The sequence below is a fragment of the Psammomys obesus genome, unplaced genomic scaffold (genome assembly GCF_907164565.1).
Source record: "Psammomys obesus unplaced genomic scaffold, mPsaObe1.curated_primary_1811, whole genome shotgun sequence".
NCBI classification, from domain to species: Eukaryota; Metazoa; Chordata; class Mammalia; order Rodentia; family Muridae; genus Psammomys; species Psammomys obesus.
In genome coordinates this window covers 19,749,284-19,768,693 of record NW_026592890.1, presented here as the reverse complement: position 1 = coordinate 19,768,693, position 19,410 = coordinate 19,749,284, and the positions used below count along the sequence as shown (strand labels likewise).

The 19,410-nt window shown below is 38.5% G+C and overlaps 1 pseudogene; it reads left to right on the top strand.

Annotated features, from left to right (window-relative positions):
- Nucleotides 1-16,689: 16,689 nt before the first annotated feature.
- LOC129683470 (U6 spliceosomal RNA) lies at nucleotides 16,690-16,790 on the top strand (annotated as a pseudogene).
- The last annotated feature ends 2,620 nt before the right edge of the window (nucleotides 16,791-19,410 follow it).

Below are 19,410 nucleotides of genomic sequence, written 5' to 3'. Positions count from 1 at the left end.
AAAATTACATTAGTTTCTCATCATGAATAAATAAATTAGGAACTTCAGAGGAAGGTATGGCCAGTTGTGTATCAGGTCAGATAAAGCTGAAAGCTGTGAACAGCTTACTCAACGTGGAAGAGAACTGTTGATGAGATCTGATAGACTAGGATCAGAAGGAAGGAGAGGAGGACCTCCCCTATCAGTGGACTTGGGGAGGGGCATGCGTGAAGAAGGGGGAGGGAAGGTGGAATAAGGAGGGGAGGCGGGAGGGGTTAATGGGAGGATACAAAGTGAATAACATGTAATTAATAAAAGTTAAAAAAAGAAAAAGAAATTGAAAAAAGAATTAAAAGCTAAGCTAACATGTTAAACTTTCAAGTAGCTGCTAAAATAAATGCTAATTTGACACACACACACACACACACACACACACACACACACAAAGAATGCACTGGGTATCTCTGTGTCTCTCAGGACCTTCTCTTTCCTTCCTGTATATAGAACAATGATATATGCAAAAATCTAACAAAGTAAATGGTAAATATACTCTTCTTAACCACATGCGGTTGGCTCAGAGGCAGACATATGACTTGTACTAAACAAAAAGTTGATTAAAGAATTTTAAGAATTTATAGTAGAGTTGAAGAATACAAAAATTCCTCTTTACAAGAGAGAGAGAGAGAGAGAGAGAGAGAGAGAGAGAGAGAGGGTTGAGCTTCATTTAAGCTACAGCAGGGTAGGAAAATGAAACCAACAATAGAGAACTACAAAGAAAAGAAACTTTAGGGTTTTTTTTCCTTTTATATTATTATCATTATTACAATTTATTCAATTTGTATTGCAGCTGTGGCCCCCTCCCTGTCTCCTCCCAATTTCATCCTTCTTCCCTCTTCTCCTCCTATGCCCCTCCGATAGTCCAGGGAATCCTTGAATGATACAAAAATTGGAATGTCACCTAAAGACACTATCAACTTTTCATTTCTATAATTTGAATGTGTGGTTTCTTCATGAGTTCTATTGTCCAATAACTCACATATTTCATCTCAGCTAGTCTTAACTTGCTTTACGTGGCTTGATGGAATTTTAGTATATATTTAGTAGTCATTTTAATGACACATCTCTGCTTACTTCACATGCTGTCATAGTAATATGTGCTAAACTTAACGGTATGACTTATAGCCAAAGAATTTTGTAATAAAATAATAGAATGTTAACAGTAATAGATATAATTTTGTAATAAAATAACAGGGAAAGAACAAAACGAAATATGAGCGGGTTTGTGTATGAGGTTAGGAAACGGGTTTTAGACTCTATTGCCTAGAGAAGATCAAAGGCAGGTAGGAAATGTGCGCAGTTTATGGCCTATCATACGCAATCAGAAGGAGAGGAATTGGGAAATAAAAGGTGCTTTTAGTTGATGTGAAACTTCAGAGAAGCTTTTCAAACAGAGTTTAGACCACCATTTAAAATGGGAATTGGACTTTTGTGTCCGTCTTTCAGTCAGTCAGGGACCATGGCCTTCACCTTCATTCCATGGAGCTATGGCTTTCCAGGTAAAAGACATGATGAGGACATTTTTATGAAGGACAGGGGTGCTATGAGGCTTTAACAGCAAAATGCAAAACAGTGGAAGAGCCAGTGCACCAGGTACGTAATTAAGGACTTGCCATCTGGGAGATCAATGACACCAGCTACGATGAAAAAGAAACCTTTGAGAAGCAAGATAAATTGTAAACTATATGGTAACATTAAACCAAACAAAACTGTAAACACCAACTGGCAGATGGTCAACTGTGAAAAAAAATATTTGGAAAATAATCGACATATAAAAGATTGATGCTATTCAGCTTTAAAGAACTTTGTAAATCAAAATAAATGGAGTTAAGTGAGTCTGAAAATATAAATACATAACCTTAAGTAAAGGAAACAGTAAGGCTACCATGTTCCTTCATATACAAATAGCAACTAAATGGTGTAAATGCATTAGAAATTATACATAGAAAAGGAGCCTGGATCATGGCCAGAGCTAGTATTGAAATTTTCAAATCTCTGGTGTATGCAACCTATTCCATATGCACTCTAAGCACCATTAACATACCTAGAAGAAGAGTGACAGAGATATTATTATTATTAATATTATTATTTAGTTTATTCAGTTTGGATATCGTCCCTCATCTATCTCCTCCTAGTCCCACCTTCCCTATATCTTCTTCCCCTATCCTTCTTCTCTAGTCCACTCATATGGGAAGTCCTCCTCCCCTACTGTCTGATCCTAGCCTAAAAGATCCTATCAGAACTGCCTGGATCCTCTTCCTCTGTGGACTGGCAAGGTCACCCCACCAGGGAGAAGTGATCAAAGAACAGGCAACCGAATTCATATCAGAGACTGCCTCTCCTTCCCTTACTAGGAAACTCACATAGAGACTGAGCTGTCTATAGGCTACACCTGATCAGGGGTCTAGGTCCTCTCTATGCATGGTCTTTGGTTGGTGCATCAGTTTCTGCAGTTCCTCCTGGGCCCAGCACTTTTTTTCTTTTTTTCTTTTTTTGTGCCTATGTCAATCTCCTTGTGGGGCTTCTGTCTCCTCTGGGTCCTTCTATATCCCCCTTCTGCTACAAGACTCAGGGCACTCAATCAATTGCTGAGTCTCTTCATCTGCTTCGATCCCCTGCTGGGTGGAGTCTTCTAGAGGACATCTGTGGTAGGCTCAGCTCAGTCTTGTTCCCTCTCTTTTACCACTTCCCGTGTCTATTCTCTTCTCTCTTATGAATTAGAATTAAGACTCTTCCCTAGGGTACTTCTTGTCGTTTAGCTTCTTTAGGCATGGAGATTTCTGTATGTTTATCTTATATTATTCGGCTAATATCCACTTGTGAGTATATACCATGTGTGTCTTTATGTTTCTGGGTTACCTCACTCCGGATGATCTTTTCTAGTTCCATAGCTGAGCGGTATTCATTGTGTAAATTGTTGTATCCATTCTTTGGGTAAGGGACCTCTAGGTTGTTTCCAGATTCTGACTATTACAAATGAAGCTGTTATGAACATGGTTGAGCAAATGTCCTTGTTGTATGGTTGAGCATTTTTCAGGGGTATGCCTTCCAGTGATATAGGTGGGTCTTGAGGTAGCACTATTCCTAATTGTGTGAGAAAGCACCGTATTGATTTCCAAAGTGGTTGTACAAGTTCACATTCCCATCAGCAAGAGAGAAGGGTTTCCCTTTCTCCACATCCTCTCCAGCATGAGTTTTTGATCCTAGCGATTATGAAGAGTGTGATGTGGAATCTCAGAGTCATTTTGATTTGCATTTTCCTGATGACTAAGGACTTTGAGCATTTCTTTAAGTGTTTCTCTGACATTCATTGTTCCTCTATTGAGAATTCTCTGTTTAGCTCTGTACCCCATTTTTAATTGGATTACTTGATTTGTTGCTCTTTAACTTCTTGAGTTCTTTATATATTCTGGATATTATTCCTCTGTCAGGTATAGGGTTGGTGAAGATCCTTTCCCAGTCTGTAGGCTGTCTTTTTGTTCTGAAGACAGTGTTCTTTACTTTACAGAAGCTTTTCAGTTTCATGAGGTCCCATTTATTGATTGTTGATCTTAGAGCCTATGCTGTTGGTGTTCTATTCAGGAAGTTGTCTCCTGTGCCAGTGAAGTCAAGGCTCTTCCACTTTTTATTCTAACAGGTTTAGAATAACAGGTGTCTGGTTTTATGTTGATGTCTTTGATCCATTTAGACTTTAGTTTTTGCTGGGTGATAAATATGAATCTATTTGTATTTTTCTACAAGTAAACATCCAGTTAGACTAGCACCATTTCTTGAAGATGCTGTCTGTTTTCCATTGTATTGTTTTCGCTTCTTTTGAATATGTAGATTGCTTTTGGGAGAATTTCCTTATCATGCATTTTCAAGCTCAGTTAGAGTCATGTGATTAGGAGTGTATATATAATGCATATAAATAATAATGCTTAAAAATTTGCAACTGTATAAATATATAAAATATAATATATAATGATATATAATACACAATACATAACACAAATTACAAATAAATATATAATGTGTTATATTACACTTATAATATTATATTATATATAATGTTACATTATATATATTATGTATCAGGATATATAATAAAATATAATATAATATATGACATAAATATTATATACATAACATATTACACATAAACATATAATGTGTAATTATTTGGTGTATTATATATGAATTAAATAGAATAAATAATATATAAATATACAATATGTAATTATGTTTTAAAATCATAAAATTAATTAAAATCCATAAGTTATATATAAAAATACAATACATAATTATATATAATATATACATCTACATAATGTGCATATATACTTTTACTGGTGTATTAGTGAGAGTTCTTTAGCAGAACCGAATATATATACAATATTTAATTTTGCATAATACATATATATTTCTATAAATTCTATTTCTTTAATGAACTGACTATCACACTCAGAAAAAGTGTTTTCTTAGGAATATGGGTAAATAATAACATCACAGCCAAAAAATAAATAACAAGAGTACACATTTATGCCCAACCACATGTCTTATTAAGTTGAATGAAAATACATTCTAGCACACAGTCGCTTATATTATGTGAACACACATACATCTATATAATGAACTTTAAATAATTGAATGTCACAATTAGGCAGGCAGTAAACTGAAAAAATTATGTATTGAATAAGTAGTAATAACAAGAGTGCTTTTGTGGTTCTATAATTATTAGTTAATATAAACTTGATATTTAAGAATACTACTAATTAGAATTAATGATTTTAGGGAACTGAAGCATCATCTGACCAGTAAGACACATTCCTAATCATGGATGTCTCTAATTGAGCTTGAAAATGAGTAACATTACACCTGAAATCTTTACAGGCAGAAGTTACCAGACCCCTGGGATAATACATTATTTCTGTACCACAATCTGTAAGAATATAGAAAACTCTAAAATAGCCTCAAATAATTTTATTTTGCAATCACACAGGTGATTACCAAAAATGATATACTGGACCATAAATCTCAATGTATTTCAAAACCTATGTTTACATGGGTCTTGATCAAATAGTGAAGTATACTTCACTTCTGTTTCTCTGGCTTTGTTCCGTCTTTGGCCTTTTCTGGGTCCAGACCCTTTCTATGAACAGCAATCAAGAAACTTTTTGTTTGCTATCTGGCCATGATCTGATCCCTCCTAGTCAATCATTGTTGCTTCAATGGTTCATGGTGTCTTATGTTTGTGATCACCTGATGTTGTCTTTCAGGACCCACCTGTGAGTTTGGGGGCAATCTTGTGTCAGTCTTTAGTGTGTCTTCCTCTTCCCTGCCCTTCTTCAGGAAGTCTGGCTAAATAAGCTACCATTGCCATTCCTCCTTTTGTTGTTGGAGTGTGCTCAGCTAACGAACAGCTCTCTCAGATGCTGTTCTAGCAACATTGCTCAGCCCAGTTGTTTCTCCCCTACCGCTTACTAAGGAGAAAGTCATGTTCTAGAAAAGGTTGGGTACATAGATTGATTCATTAGGCTTCCATCAATTTTATTTCTGGACTAAGGGCTAGAAGGGTGGATCCTCAGCTCAAGAGGCAGAGAGAATGATAGTATCCTCATTGTTTGGTTAACCCAAGCATCTCTATGTGAACATGGTTCTTTTTTTTTTTACTGTTATTTTATTATTATTATTAGTTACATTTTATTAACTCTGTATCCCAGCTGTATCCTGCTCCCTTATTCCCTCCCAATCCCACCCTCCCTCCCTCATCTCCTCCCTGCCCCTTTCCAAGTCCACAGATTGGGGAGGACCTCCTCCTCTTTCATCTGACCCTTTTTATCAGTAACCAATTGGTTTCTCATAGTAAGGGGAACAGGGACTATTTCTGACAGGAACTCAATGGCAGGCTCTTTTACCTCCCCACCCCTCAAGGGAGGAGCAGTCCTGCTAGGCCACAGAGGAGGACTTTGCAGCCAGTCCTGAAGATACCTGATAAAACAGGAAACATGGTTCTAATGACTCCTTTCTTTCTTGTAGAAAGCTGTGTGGGAAGAGGGAACTAAAGTGATGATTTCTAAAAAACCTGTTTGTATGTATATAATAAGTATATGTAGAACTATATAATTCTTCCTACTAAGTGTGTAGGAAGAATTATAGATGATACTAATCTTTTTCAGCTTTTCTTATTTATTTATTTATTTATTTATTTATTTATTTATTTTTGTTTAATATTTTTTAAATTAATCACACTTTATTCACTTTGTATCCCCCCATAAGCCCCTCCCTCCCCCCTCCGATCCTACCGTCCCACCCCCTTCTTCATGAATGCCCCTCCTCAAGTCCATTGATAGGGGAGGCCCTCCTCTCCTTCCTTCTGATCTTAGTCTATCAGATCTCATCAGGAGTGGCTGCATTGTCATCTTCTGTGGTCTGGTAAGGCTGCTCCCCCCTCAGGGGGAGGTGATCAAAGAGCAGGCCGATCAGATTATGTCAGAGGCAGTCCCTCTTCCCATTACTATGTAACCCACTTGGACACTAATCTGTCATGGGCTACATCTGTGCAGGAGTTCTAGGTTATCTCCATGCATGGTATTTGGTTGGAGCATGAGTCTCTGGGAAGACCCCTGTGTTCAAATTTCTGGTTCTGTTGCTCTCCTTGTGGAGTTCCTGTCCTCTCCAGATCTAATTATTTCCCACTTCTTAAGATTCCATGTACACTGCCCAGCAGTTGGCCATAAGTCTTAGTATCTGCTTTGATAGTCTGCAGGGCACAGCCTTTCAGAGGCCCTCCATGGCGGGTTTCTAGCTTGTTTCCTGTTTTCTTCTTCTTCTGATGTCTTTCCTCTTTGCTTTTCAGGATGGGAATTGAGCATTTTAGTATGGTCCTCTCTCTTGATTAGTTTCTTTAGATGTACAGATTTTAGTAGGTTTATCCTATATTACATGTCTATATGAGTGAGTATATACCATGTGTGTTTTTCTGCTTCTGGGACCACTCATTCAGGATGATCATTTCCAGGTCCCACCATTTCACCTTACACCCATCAGAATGGCCAAGATGAAAAACTCAAGTGACAACACATGCTAGAGAGGTTGTGGAGAAAGGGGAACCCTCCTCCAGTGCTGGTGGGAATGTAAACTCGTACAACCACTCTGGAAATCTATCTGGTGCTTTCTCAGACAACAAGGAGTAGCCCTTCCTCAAGATCCAGCCATACCATTCCTAGGCATATATAAGGACATTTGCTCAACCATGTTTGGAGCAGCTTTATTTTTAATAGCCAGAAGCTGGAAACAGCTCAGATGCCCCTCAAATGAAGAATGGATGCAGAAATTGTGGTACATCTACACAATGGAATATAACTCAGTAATGAAAAATAAGGAAATCAGCTTTTCTTTTGATTTACCTTTTTCAATTTTTACATTGAAGTTGCTCAGTTGCTGTCCTTAGACAAAATTTTAATTATTATTTTTAAGCGTGGTAATCAACTCTGTAAGTTAACTTAACATGTAAGTCATGTGTGAATTGTCTTCCTATTTAGATTACTAAATTGAAACATATAGTGATTTAAAGATTGGGAAATGACATCTTTAAAGGAAAACCCATTTTTCCCTTTGGGAAGTGTCACTAATTTTGAATGCAGAACACATTTCATTGGCTTTCTCTCTTGCTTTTCTTGGAGAGATGGAGAGATCTTGGAGTCTACATTCCACTGACCCTGTACAGGATTATTTAGAAAGCCATTGTGTAGATAGTATTTTACATTTTTCTAAAGTCTGTATGTTAACCATTGCCATTATCAGTGCAGTAGAGAAGATAGCATATCTGTGCTGTTTATCATGACCATCAGATTGTGAGCAGGAAGGGGGAGAGATGTGCTTCTGAGAAAGACAGAGTTTGGGCTTAACTTTTGGATCACAGTGAGATTATGTAGGTATAAGAAAGCACACAGCACAATGCTCCAGTAATATCTTCATATGGTGTGTGAAAACCATATCTTGGACACTTATGGAATTAAAGTCTCAATTTTAGGACAGATAATATGTGGCCATATATTGTGTTTCTGTTTCTTCTTCTATAGCAACATGTGAAATATCTATTTATTAGAACTGTAAATAGATTGTAATAAGACCGTGAATATATCTAAAAATATAAGAAACTATTCAAATCTTAGTTAGACAAAATGGGTCTCAAAGCCAAAATCCATAGACAAGGTGGCTTAAACCGCTGATTTGTCTTTTATGACAGTATGAGAAGATAACAGTGTTCTCTTAAGTTATCAGCAGGCCCAGTCTCTTGTGGGGATTCCTCCTCAGTGTGTTGTATACAGCTGCCTTCTCACTCTGCTCATAAGTCCTGTTATGTGATCACTGGATGGGAAATCCAGCGTTCTCTGGAGTCTCTAAGGATCTTAATTACCTTATCTAACCTTCAAAAAGACAGCATTTCCAAAAACCATCACATTGGAAGTTCAAACTATGGTATCTGAATTTAAAGAAGACAGAACATGTTTAGTCCATGGACTGAGTTATTTTTCTTAGTGACTGCACTAGACAGTGATGCAAAGAAATGGGATTATGTGATGTGTGTGCTTCTGTCAAGAGATGTGTCATAAGGAGCAGGCTTGTGAGTGACAAGGCTTTGGATGTGCATGATGAATGTAGTAATGGAAACTAAGAAAGTCAACAGTTTACATAAGTTCAGATCCAGAAGCCTAAAATACAGTGACATACTTCTAGTCTAAAGCCTGGCAGGACGACCCAGGAAGAACGTCTGTGTCAGTTTGACCGTGAAGTCTTGTAAAAAGCTAACGCCCAAGTTAGGAATCAGCCGGACAGGAGAATATCTTCTCTAGAAGTAAGTTGGCTCTTTTGTTCAACTCAGGCCTTCAACCCATTGAACAATATCCGCTCACACAAGAAATACAGTTTACCTTGTCATTCCACTGGTCTGAATATTAATCTCACTCAGAATTGCCTTTGTGGGCACATGCACGAGAGCATGTTGATTGAGTATCTGGATGAGTCAATTTATCATGCAGAGTTGGCCTTCAGCGTGATAACTAACTCAAGGAAACATCTGCCCTCACACACAATTTCATGGCTGTGCTAAGTTTCTTGGCAACAACTCTCTTCAAGGCCATTAGCTAAAGGACAAGAAGACCCTGCGCAGCACCCAATTGTAATTATGAAGACAAACAGAAGGTAATTATTACTTCTCTTACTTTTACCTTGCTGTTTCAGAAGCCACCACTGTATCTCTGTACTGAGAAGGAACTCCGGATGCTTTCTTGTGGTTCATTCTTATAGGAGGGATCATGCATGTTTTTATTATAAAAGAACCAGTCTAAGTATGTATTCTTAGAAGCTAGATTATCTCTGCTCTTTAAGTGTGTATTCTCATTTTTCCTTCTTTAGTTTCAATCACTTCATTTCAATATCCTTTTTCTCTGTCCCTATCATTTAACATGCAATTTCTAAAGAAGTTAAACAAAGTTTTGAAATAGAAAAAAAAACTTTAAATAACTGAAGATGAAATGATTTGAACAAAGTAAGCCTGTATTAGAAATAGCAGAATAGACAGAAGATAATTTTCCTCCCTTCAAATTCAATCATTTCTCTGTTAAAACTCAGGTTTACAAAGATGAAGTATATTTTAAAATTGTTATCACTGACAATAATTCCAAAAATTACTTTGTACCTCTTAAGAATTTGAACTCTTTGTCAGGAAAACAGAAACTGAAACATGGAAGACATCATAATTTCAGGGTTAAACAAGTACTTATTATGAAGATTTTATACAATTAATTGTGATTCCTGTGAAATTAACCTAATTTAATGTCTGTATATAAATCCTGTTCATTATAAATTATAAACCTAAGATAATCATAACAACAATAAAACCAAACTTAAGAAATCTATTCATGTGTGATAATATAACAATATTCACCACAGTATATAGTATATACATAAAATCTTAATATTTATGTAATTAGAAAAATAAGATAGCAATGAACTATACCTATTTTCATTTAAGAATAGTTTAAACAGCTTCTTACACATAATCACATACTCAGTAGAAGCTTGTAAATAACAACTCTCATGAAAGCTGCATATGGATGAGAACATTGTGCAGAGGACAATGCAAGCAAATTAGATTTTATTTAAATTTATTCCCAGCTTGACTATCTTGTTTATTTTTTATTCCAAGAGGTAAACTGACATTCACTTTCCACAGAGACCTGGAGAGGCCTGAACTGTCTTTACAAAGTGGGGGGGGAAAAAAGTGAGAACAGTGTGTGTCCTCATACCAAGCAAATTAGAAGCTATTTGGGTTATGATCAGAGTCAGGTCTTCACTGTTTTAAAAAGCTGACATCAGTTTTTAACTTCTTTTTTCCGTGATAGCTCAGCTGCAAGTTTATCTATTAATCTAGTGTACTTAACCCAAACTTTGTGTTCTGCCAAATGACAGAATTTCTTCCTTGGTGACCTTGTTCTTGTCTGACTATTGTAAAACTTGGTTAATCTGACCTGCTTATCTTTCAGTTTAATTGGGATATAATCTCTTAAAAGTGACATATTCAATACAAGAGCCATAAAAGAAGGGCTATGAAGCTGTGTTTAGTTGCGTAGCTTTCTACATAGATGGCAGGAATGAATTAATGTCCTGAAGTGGGGTTGCCATTAACTGTTCTTCCTATAAAGGTCCAAAGAAATGGCATCCAGCTAGTTTGATTCTATTATTTCTCCTAAAATATAGCTATAGACAAGAATAATCTCTCTGGCTCTAATTTCCATATGAATTGGAAGATTAAGGGTGAGGATTTGTGCCTAGAGTCTCATAAGACTGATAAAAAGCAACAGCACATATGTCAGGAGAAGGCACCTTAATAAAACGTACGCTTTGGGGAGAACCGAGGCAGATGTGGAATAGAAAAGAACTTTAGTTTTCCTCTTCCTTAAAATGTGAAGCAACAACTTTTATTTTTTTATTTTTTTCTGTTTCTTTTTTATTCTTCAGTTTATGGGTGGACTTCAGCAGTAAGGGAAACACATCCTTTTTGTCATTGGGAAAAAAAATAAGAAAAAAGAAAAAAGAAAAGGAGGAATTCTGTGTGCTGTGCCATGTCGCAGTCCCACAGTGAGCCCTGAAGTATAAATTGTAGACAAATCCCATAGCAGTAGGAAGGCAGACAAATTGCCTTTATATATTTTAAGGCATAAAAGTTAAGAGCAGGCATAAGTAATAGAAAAAATTCATATGAGCTGAGGGGATAAGATGTAGTTGGTATGGCAACCGTCACTTTGAATTTTTGGACCTTTGTGTAAAATAAAATTCTTGTTATATTTTCCATTAATGAGAACACATAACAAGAAACTTGCTAGATATGACACCTGTGTAGAGACCAGCGTTGGAATACAGGGAACAAAATACCAAGAATTCAAAGTAAAACATTCTTTTTTTTAAAAAAAATTAAATCTATGTTCCTTTTGATATCAAGTAATAATCAGAGCTGAGTGGACTGCATAACTACCTGAGGCCATGGTGATGGCCAAACTCCAGACAGCTTTCTGGGACCTTTTCTGGGCCTGGGGTTCTACAGCTGCAGAGGGCTCATGTGTGTGGTCTGGGCTGTCATCAGGGCCAAGAGCCATGCTCCCCATGCCTGTAAAGAGCAAAGCTACCTTTGCTCTGATATCAATGACAAAATCAACTTACACGAATCAGTAGCCCTCCTATATAGAAATGACCTATGGACTGAGAAAGGAAATTGGAAAGACAATAACTTTCACAATAGCCTCAATAATATAACATATCTTATGTAGGGTAAATTTAAGCAAGCTAGTATATAGCTTGTACCCAACAACTAGGGTAACTCTAACGAAGCAGGTGGAAGAGGCTGGAACAGGCCGATGCAGCTCAGAAAAAGCCTGGCTGCCCAACTCAGCTGACATCTGGGCACAGATCCAGTGTTTTGAGTCAGTCTATCTACACTATCTACAAGCTGCTGGAACACAAGAAGGAATCAGTCTTGAAGAGCAAGATGTCATTACTGAATAGGGCCAGTTCTAAGCCCACTGGCTGCCTCCCAGCATGGAGTCACTGTGGCTGCAGCCCACACTGATTGCTCTGCTGGGAAACAAAGAGCACAGGAAAATGGTGCTGGCTACAAGCAGGGACTTTGAGCTCAGCGAGCCTTGGGGAAGATGTCATCGTCATTGGGGGTAGAAAGGCATGAGGTAGCCTGGACAGGATTCTGGGCAACATCAGGATATCCAAGGAAATCCTCAGCTATGGTCCAGTACTTATGGTATGTCAGAAATCAGACACTTTGAACCAGACCAACAACTCATTGCAATGGATATTTGCATGTAAAGCTGTTTGGAGAAAAAAAAAATCACACTGTTGTCACAGTGCAGTTTTCAATGACACCATGACAAATGAATCTGAGATGGAGAGGTGCGAAAGATGAAGGAAGAGAGCACTGAATATGTGTGGAGAGCACCTGTAGTGGCAGGTGTGAGAGGAATTTGCAATTCATGGGGGAGCCTGCCTTTGGTAAGTAGTGTCAGCAGGGGGTGTACAGTAGCCTGAGATTTATGCAGAGTCCAATATACTGCCCAGCCCTGGAGCTAAGCTATGACAACATGTCTAAGGTGAAGAACAGTTCACTTTCTGGACTGGACCTCCTTAAAAGACCTGTACGGTTCATGTTGCCCCTGGAGGCTATGTTGGTATCCATGGTCAACCCTGTGGCCCAAGCTTATTGAAGCCTGGGGTTCATGTCTATGTCCTGGGTTGCCACTGAAGAGAATGTCAATGACAGAGGCCCATCCAATGCCAGAGGTCAGGTAGATGTCCATAGTCTGAGGCCATGTTGCTATGCATGACCTTTTCTGCTGCCTGAGGCTCTGTTGATTTTTGTGGACCATGTGGGGGTTCAGTGTCCTACTGCAGCTGGGAGATTTGTTTGTGTCTGTGGCCATTGTTATCACCAAAGGCCATGCAGATGTCCTTGCCATCACCTGATTCCATGTTGAGACTGAGGGCGATGCAGCCACCAGGGGTCATGTGGATGTGAGTGTCCTGTGCTGCCACTGAGGGCCATGCTGGGTCTGTGGTCCTGCTGCCAACAGAGGCCATGTGAATGTTCATGGTCTGTGCTGTTACCTGAGGCCATGTTGATGTCCTTGGGCTGGATTACTACCAGGAAGCATATTGGTATCTGTGACCTGTGCCCCAGAGGCCATGTTGGTGTCTTTGGCTTGTGCTGCTGACAAGGGCTGTGTTGTCTGTAGTCTGCACTGGCACCAGAGAGAGGTCCATCATGTGTTGTCAATGGAAATCATGGTGCCCACTGACTGGTAATGGCAAAGAAGCTACTTGTGCAGTGGTATCAATGACTTAGTTGAGAAAGAGAGTCATAGAAGGCTTCTGTGACATCTACCTCCACACCTTCCCAAAGTAATAACTTAGACAGGAAGTCATCAAAGAGAACTCTGAAAACTTGTGATATGGATGTTGACATGTAGCTCTCTACAACTGACAGCCTCTGGCAGGGATGCAGATGGAGAAAGACTCAGTTTTCTTTTTTAATTATTAATTAATTATTTATTATAATTTATTCATTTTGTATCTCAGCTGTGGCCCCCTCTCTCATCTCCTCTCAATCCCTCCATCCATCCCTCTTCTCCTCCGATTCCACTCCCCTAGTCTACTGATAGGGGAAGTCCTCCTCCCCTTCTATCTGATCCTAGCCTATGGTACTCATTCATAAGTGGTTATTAGACATATAATATAAGATAAGCATACTAAAATCTATAGTCCTAAAGAATCTAAACAACAAGGAAGACCCTAAGGAAGGTGCTCAATCCTCATTCAGAAGGGCAAATGTGATAGACATAAGAAGCAGAAGACAGGGAGTAGAACAAGAGCCTACTACAGAGGGCCTCTGAAAGACTCTAGTGATCAAGGTATCGAATCAGAGGCTGAGACTCATAGCCAAACTTTGGGCAGAGTACATGGAATTTCATGAAAGATGTAGGAGATAGAAAGACCTGGAGTGGACAGGAGCTCCAAAAGGACTCCGTTTTCTTTAAGGGCCTGGCCACTTGGAGTTTGACCATGTTCCAGTGAGTAGGTGGGCAACACAAATTAGACTTGTAGGGTTTTTGTTGTTGTTTTGGGTTTTATTGTTTTTTTCTTGGAAGGGAGATGTTCCAAGGGAGGTGGAACAGACCTGGGAGGACTGGGAAATGAGTGTGATAAGGTGCATTATGTGAAATTCACAAAAAAATCAATTAAAACATTATGTTGGAAAAACTTTAAGACATTAAATAAAGAAATTGAGAAAAAAATCAGAGGATGCAAAGACCTCTCATGACTATGGATCAGTAGGATTAATATAGTGAGAATGACTACCCTACCAGAAGCATTCTACAGATTCAGTGCAATCCCCATCAAAATTCTAATACAGTTCTTCATAGATCTTGAAAGGACAATTTTAAACTTCATATGGAAACATAGAAAACCAAGATACCTAAAACTATCCTGAATAATAAAAGAACTGTTGAAAGTAACATTATCCCTATTTCAAATTGTACAACAAATATAATAAATAGCTGTAATAAATAATAAAATCAGGCTAATGGCACCAAAAGCAGACATGTGGATCGAAGACTTTTACATAAAACCACACATCTATGGACACCTGATTTTTTTAAAACTAAGAAGCCAGAAATACACACTGGAAAAAAGACAGCATTTTCAACAAATTGTGCTGTTCTAACTGGATAACTGCTTGTAGGAGAATCCTAACAGAACCATTAATTAAATATCCTGCACAAAACTCAACTCCAAATGGCTAAAGACCACAACATAAAATCATATACACTGGACCTGAGAGAAGAAAAAAAATCAAATAGTTTTGAATTCATTGGCATAAAAATTTTATGAACAGAATAATGTTCGCACAAGCACTAAGATCAACAATTAACAGATGGGACTTCATGAAACTGAGAAGCTTCTTACAGCAAAGGAGACTGTCATTCAGACGAAGTGGCAGCCTACAGAATAAGAAAGATAATTTTACCAGCTACAGACCTGATACAGGCTTGCTATTCAAAACATATATAGAACTCAAAATATTAGATAGATATCAAAAAATGAACCATTTTAAAAATGGGATGGTTCTAAACAACAAATTTCTAAAAAGGAAACCCAAGTTTCCAAGAAACACTTAAAGACATTGTCAACTTCCTTAGTCGTCAAGAAAATTCACATTAAAATTACACTGAGATTCCATCTTAACATCTGTCAGAAAAGATAAGATTCATAACAAAAGTGACAGCTCATGCTGGTGAGGATGTGAATAAGGGAACACTCATCTGTTACTGATGAGAGTAGAAACCTGTACAGTCACTATAGAAATCAGTGTGGTGGTTCCTCAGAAACATGGGAATTGACCTACCTCAAAATACAAGTTTCCCGCTCTTGGGCACATAGCAGAAGGATGCTTCCTCCTACCACAGAGACACTTATTCAACTGCATTCATTGTTGCTCTCTTAATAATTGTCAGAAACTGGAAGCAAACTATATGTCCTTTAGCAGATGAATGGATGGAGAAAATGTGTTATGTTTACACAATGGAGTACTACTCTATCATTAAAAATAAAATCATAAAATTTACAAGTAATTGGATAGAACTAGAAAACAACCATCCCAACTGAGGTATCCCAATCGTAGAAAAAAAAAATATGACATGTATTTCCTTAGATGTGAATATTAATTGTTAAGTCAATGATAACCAAGCTCTAGTACTTAGAACCACAGAGGTTAACTCTAGAGTAAGGGATTAGGGGGATGTATGCAGATTACCCGCTTCTTCCTGGGAAAGGGTAATAAAGTAGATAGTAATGGATGGGAGAGACAGAAACTGGAGGGTCACTTGAAGACTGGCAAAGAAGTGGAAGATGAAGGAGGGAATACAGTGAGAGACAACTAAAATCAAGGGCCATTTGAAGGGTAGTATGGACGCCTAGCTCAGTACTAGCTTCTTAAAGCATATACAAATATGAAAGTGATCTAAATAAAACTGCCAAATAATGGGAATTCAGAGCCCCAGCGGGACATCTCTTGTAACCAAATGAAGCTTCCCGTACCGGTATTGGGTTACATTGAATTAATTTGTTTGAGGAAGGAATCCCATGGGAATCCCCAAACAACCCAGGATGTTGGCAAAACTATTGGTGGTTCTCTCCAAACCAGTAGAAAGACCCCATTGCTGAAGACAACCCCCAAATAATTCTTTGAACAAATCAAGCTAGTACCTACACAGAGCCTTCCCCCTACATGCTAGTATCTTTTGCACAGGAAGGTACTTTGCACACTACCAAAAGAGAATGTAACCCCCAATTCAGCCACAACCCTTTGATTTATAATGATGTCCTGACTGCAAGACATCCCAGCACAATGGTGGCACAGAGCCTGTGGAAATAAACAAATATCTGATTTGTCCTAAGTCTCTCTCCAGGAGATGGAACCCATCCCTGACACTGCTTGGGTGACTATGAACCTATGAGACTAGACAGGCCAGGGAACAAGGGAAATGCAAAATACTAGTGTCCTAAAAATGTAACAAGAAAATCACTCCTAAAGACATTCATCTAGTGCTTGCTTTGGCAGCACATACACTAAAATTGAAATGATACAGAGAAGATGGCCCCTGTCCAAGGATGACACGCGAATTCATGAAGCATTTTTTTTTTTTTTTTGCCAGAAACTGGAAACAACCTAGGTATCCCTCAACTTAAGAATGGATAAAGAAAATGTAGCACATTTACACAATTGAATATTACACAGCTATTAAAAACAATGACACCATGACATTTTCAGGCAAATGGATAGAACTAGAGAAAGATCATCCCGAGTGAGGTAAACAAGACCAAGAAAGACAGACATGGTGTGTGCTCACTTATAAGTGGATGTTAACTGTAAGTACAGGAAAACCACGCTACAATCCACAGACCCAAAGGAGCTAAGTAACGAGGAGGCTCCAAGAGGACAAACCTTGATTCTCACGGAGAGGGGGAAAAAGAATATATACTGGGTATAGATGGAAGGAGGAGACATGGTGGCGGGGGGAGCGGGATTGGGAATAGGAAGGTTCAATTGAGGGAAATATGGAGAGACAAAGTTCTGGGAGAAAAAAAAATGGAATCGGTGTTGGGGCTTTTCTGGGATGAGCTAGAAACCTAGCACAACGGAAACTTCCAGGAGCTAGAGGGTGACTCTAGCTAAGGCTTCTAGCAATAGAGGATGTGGAACCTGAAATGCCATCTCCGGTAGCCAGAGAAGACCTCCAGTCACAAAAAAACTTGATCCACAATTTGCCCTGCCTACAAAATATGTGGGGGTAAAGATAGAGCAGAAATTGAGGAAAGGCCAACCAATGACTGGCCCATCTTGAGATTCATGCCATGAGAGACTTCACCCAGCAACTGAAGAAAACAAATGCAGAGACCCACAGCTAAACACTAGGCTGAGCTTGGGAAGTTTTGTGGAAGAGCGGGGAGAAAGGATTGAGGAAGTCAGAGAGGTCAAGGACAACACATGAAAACCTACAGAGTCAACTACGCTGACCCATAGGGTCCGCAGATACTGAACCATCAATCAGAAAACATGCATAGGATGGACTTGGGCACTCTGCACGCAACAATTGTGCAGCTTGGTTTTCATGTGGTACTGGTAACAGCAGGAGCGGGGGCTGTCTCTGGCTCTGTTGCCTGCCTTTGGATACCTTTACTCTAACTGGACTGTCTTATCTAGTCTCCATAGAAGATACACCTACTTAGTCCTACTACATCTTGATATGTCAAGGTGGGTTGATCTCCATGGGGGTCCTCTCTTTTTCTGGGGAGAAAAGGAGGAAGTGGGTGGAGGAGAGGGTAGGGGAAAGGGAGAGACTTGGAGAAGAGGAGGGAGGGGAAGCTGCAATCAAGATGCAAAATAAATAAATAGATAAACAAACAAATAAATACATAACGAAGAAGAAAAAGTTTTAAAAAACACATTCTTCTATACACTATACAGTGCCTTGTTAATACCATATCAGAGACGTTTCTTCCTCCAGCAATAGAAACAAATACAGACCCAGACAACATGTAGACACATATTGGCACATTCAGCTTTCAGCAGGATGTCTCCATAAAACCCCTGCCCTTGGGCCTCAGAAAATGCTGCAAAGAGGAGGCAGACAAAGTGTAAAGGCCAGAAGAGAGGGAGGACACCAAGGAAACAGGGTCTTCTCAGTGAACAGGACTGACAAATCTATAAACTCCCAGGGACCGAAGCATCATGCACAGGTTCTGTACGGGTCTGCACCAGATGGGGTCCTTGAGCTGATAGGAGACGTGGACACATGCCCTCATCCGTGACTCAGATGCTATCTCCTATTGATAATCACTTGCAAGCAAAGCTTTAGTTTTTACCAAGGGAGTCTCACTGGGAAAACAAACTAGTCTTGCGGTTGGGCTGCATGCCTAATAGAGATGGCCAACAGAGAGCAAACTCAGTGGCATCTTTGGAGGTTCCTTGTCTCGTACATCAGTCAGGATTTTTCTTTCCTTTCTTTTTTTATTTATCTTATTATTTTTAATTTTTATTTATTGTATATATTTTTCTTTTACTCTGCAAATCTTTTGAGTATGTATTATGGTGCCCAGTTTAGTGTTGTTATTAGACTTTTGAGTGTGAGAACAAGTGGGTTTCTTGTGCCTTCTCTTGAGCTCTTTTCCTTTTGTTTGTTTTCGTCCATTCTGATGTGTTCATTTTTCTTTATCTTCATATCATATTTTGTATATCATATTATATCATATTGTCATACTATATCATAATTATCTCTCCGAACCCTGCTCATTTGTGTGTATCTAGATGGGAAAGGAGGTGGGGAGGAACTGGGATGAGTAGGGGGAGAAGAAACTCTAAACAGAATCTATTATATGATAAAGAATTTTATTTTGAATAAAAGAAAAAATTCTTCAAGGATGAAACAAAAATAACACCATCTTAATTATTTTTCGTTCTCTTGTACATTCTTCATTTTCTACCATTGAAAACCTGGTCTGAAGTTTTCTTTTCTATTTTAGGTCCTTACTGACGGAGGTAAGCTGGTAGCGCTTGTTATTGAAGTTTTGACACCACAGAAAAAATGCTGGCCCTTAAGAAATACCTGTTGAGTGTTTTCTGTTTTGTTTTTTTTTTTTAAATATTCAAGCACTCCAGGAGCTTTTTGTGCTTTATGAATAGAACAACTTATTGCTATGAAGTTCTCTCGTCCAAAATAACTGCTGCTGCTGCTTTTTACAGCTTTACAGCTTCAACAACAATAA